Raw genomic sequence first — 10,097 nt, forward strand, 5'->3', positions numbered from 1 at the left:
CCACTCTTGCTCCTGTCCGTGTTCTAGTTGCTTGGTCCACTCTAGCCAATGTCCATGTTCTAGTTGCTTGGTCCACTCTAGCCCATGTCCTTGTTCTAGTTGCTTGGTCCACTCTAGCCCTGTCCATGTTCTAGTTGCTTGGTCCACTCAAGCCCATGTCCATGTTCTAGTTGTTCAGTCCACTCTAGTCCTGTCCATGTTCTAGTTGCTTGGTCCACTCCAGCCGCTGTCCATGTTCTAGTTGCTTGGTCCACTCTAGCCCATGTCCATGTTCAAGTTGCTTGGTCCACTCTAGCCCTGTCCATGTTCTAGTTGCTTAGTCCACTCTAGCCCTGTCCATGTTCTAGTTGCTCACTCCACTCTAACCCCTGTCCATGTTCTAGTTGCTCTCTCCATTCTAGCCCCTGTCCATGTTCTTGTTGCTTGGTCCACTCTAGCCCATGTCCATGTTCTAGTTGCTTGGTCCACTCTTGCTCCTGTCCATGTTCTAGTTGCTTAGTCCACTCTAGCCCTGTCCATGTTCTAGTTGCTTGGTCCACTCTAGCCCTATCCATGTTCTAGTTGCTCACTCCACTTTAACCCCTGTCCATGTTCTAGTTGCTCACTCCACTCTAACCCCTGTCCATGTTCTAGTTGCTCACTCCATTCTAGCCTCTGTCCATGTTCTTGTTGCTTGGTCCACTTTAGCCCATGTCCATGTTCTAGTTGCTTGGCCCACTCTAGCTCCTGTCCATGTTCTAGTTGTTTGGTCCACTCTAGCTCCTGTCCATGATCCAGTTGCTTGGTCCACTCTAGCCGTGTCCATGTTCTAGTTGTTTGGTCCACTCTAGCCCCTGTCCATGTTCTAGTTGTTTGGTCCACTCCAGCCCTGTCCATGTTCCAGGTGCTTGGTCCACTCTAGCCCATGTCCATGTTCTGGTTGCTTGTTCCACTCTAGCCCATGTCCATGTTCTGATTGCTTGTATCACTCTAGCCCCTGTCCATGTTCTAGTTGCTTGGTCCACTCTAGCCCTGTCCATGTTCCAGTTGCTTGGTCCACTCTAGCCCCTGTCCATGTTCTAGTTGTTTGGTCCACTCTAGCCCTGTCCATGTTCTAGTTGCTTGGTCCACTCTAGCCCATGTCCATGTTCTGGTTGCTTGTTCCACTCTAGCCCTGTCCATGTTCTAGTTGTTTGGTCCACTCTAGCCCTGTCCATGTTCTAGTTGCTTGGTCCACTCTAGCCCATGTCCATGTTCTGGTTGCTTGTTCCACTCTAGCCCTGTCCATGTTCTAGTTGCTTGGTCCACTCTAGCCCTGTCCGTGTTCTAGTTGCTTGGTCCACTCTAGCCCTGTCCATGTTCTAGTTGGTTGGTCCACTCTAGCCCATCTCCATGCTCTACTTGCTTGGTCCATTCTAGCCCCTGTCCATGTTCTAGTTGTTTGGTCCACTCTAGCCCTGTCCATGTTCTAGTTGTTTGGTCCACTCTAGCTCCTGTCCATGTTCTAGTTGTTTGGTCCACTCTAGCTCCTGTCCATGTTCTAGTTGGTTGGTCCACTCTAGCCCATGTCCATGTTCTAATTGCTTGATCCATTCTAGCCCCTGTCCATGTTCTAGTTGTTTGGTCCACTCTAGCCCTGTCCTTGTTCTAGTTGCTTGGTCCATTCTAGCCCATGTCCATGTTCTAGTTGTTTGGTCCAATCTAGCCCTGTCCATGTTCTAGTTGCTTGGTCCACTCTAGCCCCTGTCCATGATCTAGTTGCTTGGTCCACTCTAGCCCTGTCCATGTTCTAGTTGCTTGGTCCACTCTAGCCCATGTCCATGTTCTAGTTGTTCAGCCCACTCTAGCCCTGTCCATGTTCTAGTTGCTTGGTCCACTCTCGCCCATGTCCATGTTCTGGTTGCTTGTTCCACTCTAGCCCTGTCCATTTTCTAGTTGCTTGGTCCACTCTAGCCCTGGCCATGTTCCAGTTGCTTGGTCCACTCTAGCCCCTGTCCGTGTTCTAGTTGCATGGTCCACTCTAGCCCCTGCCCATGTTCTAGTTGTTTGGTCCACTCTAGCCCTGTCCGTGTTCTAGTTGCTTGGTCCACTCTAGCCCTGTCCATGTTCTAGTTGTTTGGTCCAGTCTAGCCCTGTCCATGTTCGAGTTGCTTGGTCCACTCTAGCCCTGTCCATGTTCTAGTTGCTTCGTCCACTGTAGCCCTGTCCATGTTCTAGTTGCTTGGTCCACTGTAGCCCATGTCCATGTTCTAGTTGCTTGGTCCACTCTATCCCTGTCCATGTTCTAGTTGCTTGGTCCATTCTAGCCCATGTCCGTTTTCCAGTTGCTTGGTCCACTGTTGCCCCTGTCCATGTTCTAGTTGCTTGGTCCTCTGCAGCCCATGTCCATGTTCTAGTTGCTTGGTCCACTGTAGCCCTTGTCCATGTTCTAGTTGCTTGGTCCACTCTATCCCTGTCCATGTTCTCGTTGCTTTTTCCACTGTAGCCTATGTCCATGTTCTAGTTGCTTGGTCCACTCTAGCCCTGTCCATGTTCTAGTTGCTTGGTCCACTCTAGCCCTGTCCATGTTCTAGTTGCTTGGTCCACTCTAGCCCTGTCCATGTTCCAGTTGCTTGGTCCACTCTAGCCCCTGTCCGTTTTCTAGTTGCTTGGTCCACTCTAGCCCTGTCCATGTTCTAGTTGCTTGGTCCACTCTAGCTCCTGTCCATGTTCTAGTTGCTTGGTCCACTCTAGCCCTGTCCCTGTTCTAGTTGCTTGGTCCACTCTAGCCCTTTCCATGTTCAAGTTGCTTGGTCCACTCTAGCTCCTGTCCATGTTCTAGTTGCTTGGTCCACTCTAGCCAATGTCCATGTTCTAGTTGCTTGGTCCACTCTAGCCCATGTCCTTGTTCTAGTTGCTTGGTCCACTCTAGCCCTGTCCATGTTCTAGTTGTTTGGTCCACTCTAGCCCATGTCCATGTTCTAGTTGTTCAGTCCACTCTAGTCCTGTCCATGTTCTAGTTGCTTGGTCCACTCTAGCCCTGTCCATGTTCTGGTTGCTTGTTCCACTCTAGCCCTGTCCATGTTCTAGTTGTTTGGTCCACTCTAGCCCTGTCCATGTTCTAGTTGCTTGGTCCACTCTAGCCCATGTCCATGTTCTGGTTGCTTGTTCCACTCTAGCCCTGTCCATGTTCTAGTTGCTTGGTCCACTCTAGCCCTGTCCGTGTTCTAGTTGCTTGGTCCACTCTAGCCCTGTCCATGTTCTAGTTGGTTGGTCCACTCTAGCCCATCTCCATGCTCTACTTGCTTGGTCCATTCTAGCCCCTGTCCATGTTCTAGTTGCTTGGTCCACTCTAGCCCATGTCCATGTTCAAGTTGCTTGGTCCACTCTAGCCCTGTCCATGTTCTAGTTGCTTAGTCCACTCTAGCCCTGTCCATGTTCTAGTTGCTTGGTCCACTCTAGCCCATGTCCATGTTCAAGTTGCTTGGTCCACTCTAGCCCATGTCCATGTTCAAGTTGCTTGGTCCACTCTAGCCCTGTCCATGTTCTAGTTGCTTAGTCCACTCTAGCCCTGTCCATGTTCTAGTTGCTCACTCCACCCTAACCCCTGTCCATGTTCTAGTTGCTCACTCCATTCTAGCCCCTGTCCATGTTCTTGTTGCTTGGTCCACTCTAGCCCATGTCCATGTTCTAGTTGCTTGGTCCACTCTTGCTCCTGTCCATGTTCTAGTTGCTTAGTCCACTCTAGCCCTGTCCATGTTCTAGTTGCTTGGTCCACTCTAGCCCTGTCCATGTTCTAGTTGCTCACTCCACTTTACCCCTGTCCATGTTCTAGTTGCTCACTCCATTCTAGCCCCTGTCCATGTTCTTGTTGCTTGGTCCACTCTAGCCCATGTCCATGTTCTAGTTGCTTGGTCCACTCTAGCTCCTGTCCATTTTCTAGTTGTTTGGTCCACTCTAGCTCCTGTCCATGATCCAGTTGCTTGGTCCACTCTAGCCCTGTCCATGTTCTAGTTGTTTGGTCCACTCTAGCTCCTGTCCATGTTCTAGTTGTTTGGTCCACTCTAGCCCTGTCCATGTTCTAGTTGCTTGGTCCACTCTAGCCCATGTTCATGTTCTGGATGTTTGGTCCACTCTAGCCCTGTCCATGTTCCAGTTGTTTGGTCCACTCTAGCCCTGTCCATGTTCTTGTTGCTTGGTCCACTCTAGCCCTGTCCATGTTCCATTTGTTTGGTCCACTCTAGCTCCTGTCCATGTTCTAGTTGCTTGGTCCATTCTAGCCAATGTCCATGTTCTGGTTGGTTGGTCCACTCTAGCCCATCTCTATGCTCTACTTGCTTGGTCCATTCTAGCCCCTGTCCATGTTCTAGTTGTTTGGTCCACTCTAGCCCTGTCCATGTTCTAGTTGTTTGGTCCACTCTAGCTCCTGTCCATGTTCTAGTTGTTTGGTCCACTCTAGCTCCTGTCCATGTTCTAGTTGGTTGGTCCACTCTAGCCCATGTCCATGTTCTAATTGCTTGATCCATTCTAGCCCCTGTCCATGTTCTAGTTGTTTGGTCCACTCTAGCCCTGTCCTTGTTCTAGTTGCTTGGTCCATTCTAGCCCATGTCCATGTTCTAGTTGTTTGGTCCAATCTAGCCCTGTCCATGTTCTAGTTGCTTGGTCCACTCTAGCCCCTGTCCATGATCTAGTTGCTTGGTCCACTCTAGCCCTGTCCATGTTCTAGTTGCTTGGTCCACTCTAGCCCATGTCCATGTTCTAGTTGTTCAGTCCACTCTAGCCCTGTCCATGTTCTAGTTGCTTGGTCCACTCCAGCCCCTGTCCATGTTCTAGTTGCTTGGTCCACTCTAGCCCATGTCCATGTTCAAGTTGCTTGGTCCACTCTAGCCCTGTCCATGTTCTAGTTGCTTAGTCCACTTTAGCCCTGTCCATGTTCTACTTGCTCACTCCACTCTAACCCCTGTCCATGTTCTAGTTGCTCACTCCATTCTAACCCCTGTCCATGTTCTTGTTGCTTGGTCCACTCTAGCGCATGTCCATGTTCTAGTTGCTTGGTCCACTCTTGCTCCTGTCCATGTTCTAGTTGCTTAGTCCACTCTAGCCCTGTCCATGTTCTAGTTGCTTGGTCCACTCTAGCCCTGTCCATGTTCTAGTTGCTCACTCCACTCTAACCCCTGTCCATGTTCTAGTTGCTCACTCCATTCTAGCCTCTGTCCATGTTCTTGTTGCTTGGTCCACTCTAGCCCATGTCCATGTTCTAGTTGCTTGGTCCACTCTAGCTCCTGTCCATGTTCTAGTTGTTTGGTCCACTCTAGCTCCTGTCCATGATCCAGTTGCTTGGTCCACTCTAGCCCTGTCCATGTTCTAGTTGTTTGGTCCACTCTAGCCCCTGTCCATGTTCTAGTTGTTTGGTCCACTCTAGCCCTGTCCATGTTCTAGTTGCTTGGTCCACTCTAGCCCATGTCCATGTTCTGGTTGCTTGTTCCACTCTAGCCCATGTCCATGTTCTGATTGCTTGTATCACTCTCGCCCCTGTCCATGTTCTAGTTGCTTGGTCCACTCTAGCCCTGTCCGTGTTCTAGTTGCTTGGTCCACTCTAGCCCTGTCCATGTTCTAGTTGTTTGGTCCACTCTAGCCCCTGTCCATGTTCTAGTTGTTTGGTCCACTCTAGCCCTGTCCATGTTCTAGTTGCTTGGTCCACTCTAGCCCATGTCCATGTTCTGGTTGCTTGCTCCACTCTAGCCCATGTCCATGTTCTGATTGCTTGTATCACTCTAGCCCCTGTCCATGTTCTAGTTGCTTGGTCCACTCTAGCCCTGTCCATGTTCCAGTTGCTTGGTCCACTCTAGCCCCTGTCCATGTTCTAGTTGTTTGGTCCACTCTAGCCCTGGCCATGTTCCAGTTGCTTGGTCCACTCGAGCCCCTGTCCATGTTCTAGTTGCTTGGTCCACTCTAGCCCTGGCCATGTTCCAGTTGCTTGGTCCACTCTAGCCCCTGTCCGTGTTCTAGTTGCTTGGTCCACACTAGCCCCTGCCCATGTTCTAGTTGTTTGGTCCACTCTAGCCCTGTCCGTGTTCTAGTTGCTTGGTCCACTCTAGCCCTGTCCATGTTCTAGTTGTTTGATCCAGTCTAGCCCTGTCCATGTTCTAGTTGCTTGGTCCACTCTAGCCCTGTCCATGTTCTAGTTGCTCGGTCCACTGTAGCCCTGTCCATGTTCTAGTTGCTTGGTCCACTGTAGCCCATGTCCATGTTCTAGTTGCTTGGTCCACTCTATCCTTGTCCATGTTCTAGTTGCTTGGTCCACTCTAGCCCATGCCCGTTTTCCAGTTGCTTGGTCCACTGTAGCCCCTGTCCATGTTCTAGTTGCTTGGTCCACTGTAGCCCATGTCCATGTTCTAGTTGCTTGGTCCACTGTAGCCCTTGTCCATGTTCTAGTTGCTTGGTCCACTCTATCCCTGTCCATGTTCTAGTTGCTTGTTCCACTGTAGCCCATGTCCATGTTCTAGTTGCTTGGTCCACTCTAGCCCTGTCCATGTTCTAGTTGCTTGGCCCACTCTAGCCCTGTCCATGTTCTAGTTGCTTGGTCCACTCTAGCCCATGTACATATTCTGGTTGCTTGTTCCACTCTAGCCCTGGCCATGTTCTAGTTGCTTGGTCCACTCTAGCCCTGTCCATGTTCCAGTTGCTTGGTCCACTCTAGCCCCTGTCCGTGTTCTAGTTGCTTGGTCCACTCTAGCCCCTGTCCATGTTCTAGTTGTTTGGTCCACTCTAGCCCTGTCCGTGTTCTAGTTGCTTGGTCCACTCTAGCCCTGTACATGTTCTAGTTGTTTGGTCCAGTCTAGCCCTGTCCATGTTCTAGTTGCTTGGTCCACTGTAGCCCATGTCCATGTTCTAGTTGCTTGATCCACTCTATCCTTGTCCATGTTCTAGTTGCTTGGTCCACTCTAGCCCATGCCCGTTTTCCAGTTGCTCGGTCCAGTCTAGCCCTGTCCATGTTCTAGTTGCTTGGTCCACTCTAGCCCATGCCCGTTTTCCAGTTGCTCGGTCCAGTCTAGCCCTGTCCATGTTCTAGTTGCTTGGTCCACTCTAGCCCATGCCCGTTTTCCAGTTGCTTGGTCCACTGTAGCCCCTGTCCATGTTCTAGTTGCTTGGTCCACTGTAGCCCATGTCCATGTTCTAGTTGCTTGGTCCACTGTAGCCCTTGTCCATGTTCTAGTTGCTTGGTCCACTCTATCCCTGTCCATGTTCTAGTTGCTTGTTCCACTGTAGCCCATGTCCATGTTCTAGTTGCTTGGTCCACTCTAGCCCTGTCCATGTTCTAGTTGCTTGGCCCACTCTAGCCCTGCCCATGTTCTAGTTGCTTGGTCCACTCTAGCCCATGTACATATTCTGGTTGCTTGTTCCACTCTAGCCCTGGCCATGTTCTAGTTGCTTGGTCCACTCTAGCCCTGTCCATGTTCCAGTTGCTTGGTCCACTCTAGCCCCTGTCCGTGTTCTAGTTGCTTGGTCCACTCTAGCCCCTGTCTATGTTCTAGTTGTTTGGTCCACTCTAGCCCTGTCCGTGTTCTAGTTGCTTGGTCCACTCTCGCCCTGTACATGTTCTAGTTGTTTGGTCCAGTCTAGCCCTGTCCATGTTCTAGTTGCTTGGTCCACTCTAGCCCTGTCCATGTTCTAGTTGCTTGGTCCACTGTAGCCCATGTCCATGTTCTAGTTGCTTGATCCACTCTATCCATGTCCGTGTTCTCGTTGCTTGGTCCACTCGAGCCCATGTCCGTTTTCTAGTTGCTCGGTCCACTGTAGCCCCTGTCCATGTTCTAGTTGCTTGGTCCACTGTCGCCCATGTCCATGTTCTAGTTGCTTGGTCCACTCTATCCCTCTCCATGTTCTAGTTGCTTGTTCCACTGTAGCCCATGTCCATGTTCTAGTTGCTTGGTCCACTCTAGCCCTGTCCATGTTCTAGTTGCTTGGTCCACTCTAGCCCTGTCCATGTTCTAGTTGCTTGGTCCACTCTAGCCCTATGCATGTTCTAGTTGCATGGTCCACTCTAGCCCTGTCCATGTTCTGGTTGCTTGGTCCACTCTATCCCTGTCCATGTTCTAGTTGCTTGGTCCACTCTAGCCCATGACCATGTTCTAGTTGCTTGGTCCACTGTAGCCCATGTCCATATTCTAGTTGCTTGGTCCACTGTAGCCCTTGTCCATGTTCTAGTTGTTTGGTCTACTCTCGCCACTGTCCATGATTTCAATCTTTCTTGTCTTTTCCGGGGCTTTGGCTGTGCTCTTTCTCTTTCCTCGTTTTACACTCCTCTAGCTTCTGTGCATTTTCTCCCTATTTCCTGGCTCCACTCTGTGAACATGTGTGCCCTGGTGATTGTGCACTGACCTACTTATGTCAGTTTATGTATCCATGCATTGCAGGTCATTATTTCTAGAAAGTTGTTTTCCCCAGCAGTTGGAGTGCCTTGGGCCATTTGCTTTTCAAATCTGATCTCTTGTATCCCAAACGAATTAAGATGAAATTACATTACTGAGACAATCATTACATTTAATATTGTGTCGTTCAATGGCTAACAAAGGTTCAAGTAGCTTTCCTACTTCAAAATTTGTATTCTCACACCAGCAGTCCGGAATCGTACTGAGCAAGTGATTCAAGTTCAATATCAAAATGGATCTGCACCAGTGGAAACTGGCAATGAAGTGAGGCAGAGTAGTTCAAAGGAAAGAAAGAACTTGCATTTCTATATCGCCTTTCATAACCTCAGGACGTCCCAAAGTGCTTTACAGCCAATGAAGTACTTTTGAAGTGTAGTCACTGTTGTAATATGGGAAACACGGCAGCCAATTTGCACACAGTAAGCTCCCACAAACAGCAATGAGATAATGACCAGATAATCTCTTTTAGTGATGTTGGTTGAGGGATAAATATTGGTCAAGGCATCGGGGAGAACTCCCCTGCTCTTCTTCGAAATAGTGCCAAGGGATCATTTACATCGACTCGAGAGAGCAGACAGAGCCTCAGCTTAATGTCTCCTGTGAAAGACTGCACCTCCGGCAGTGCAGTGCTCCCTCAGTACTGCACTTGGGTTTTCGACCTGATTTTTGAGCTCAAGTCTCTGGAGCGGGACCTTCGAACTCAGAGACAAATGTGCTACCACAGTGCCAAGTCTGACACCAGTTAACTAATGCAGTCCTAATCATATTATTTATAGTAACTGTGGCAGAATAACTATGCTTAGTCCCAGGAAATCTTGCAGAAAATCCGGGGGTGGGGGGCAGGGAAGTTGCAAATATAAATATGAGAATCATGCTCACGGCCTGACTGGGCAGCACAAGCATGGCAATTTCTCTCTCAGATCTAACTGCTAATTTCCTCTTGTGTCCCTCTGCTCCTTCCAGATCCGTGGAGGGTGAGGGGCCGTGTGCCTCCCCGGTGTTTTGGCCTCTCTGACATTGCCCGCTTTCTCTCAGCTGATTTCCTAAGTGCTGCGGCACCTGCACTGCTAAAAAAAAACACAAAGCAGAGAAGCAATCAGCTGTCAGCCGGCCCTGAGCAAGCCTCTCCGCCAGCTTGAAACTTCTGCCGTGTGAGGGCGACAAGCCCACTCCACCCACTGATCAGAATGGGGTCATAGATTCCAGAATATCCAATGTAAAAAACAGAGGTGAAAAAAGGTAACAAACACTGGGCCATACGTAACAAGCTCCCTGTGCTAGCGGTAGTGTTCCAGCCTACTGTGCCCCCAACTTGAACTCCAGCAATGCTTTCGCCCTCCAATCTTCGCCCTGAAGAAGCATGCTTGTTTTAAATTCGCAATCAAGAATCACAGAATTTTGTAAAAGTCGTGGGATCCTTCTGAAGCATCACATTACGACAAATCACTAGCTTTACTCAAAATACATGTGTGGCAAAGCCACCAACGGACTCCTGTATAAATGTATAACTGCCTTTAACAGAGTGCTACAGCACCTATGTTTGTTTACTGTATGTAAATAGCCGTTCTGGATAAGCCCCAGAATCAGCGCGATGACGTCACCACGTTGGTCACGTGACGCCCGGAACGGCGGGAAATGTGATGACGTCATGACGTCAGAGAGTGGGAGGTTCCCAACTCAGACCTCGTGAAACCAGCACCAGAAAAG

The sequence above is a fragment of the Somniosus microcephalus genome, chromosome 11 (assembly GCF_052327205.1).
Source record: "Somniosus microcephalus isolate GS21.2 chromosome 11, FLI_Smic_1.0, whole genome shotgun sequence".
Taxonomy (NCBI): Eukaryota; Metazoa; Chordata; class Chondrichthyes; order Squaliformes; family Somniosidae; genus Somniosus; species Somniosus microcephalus.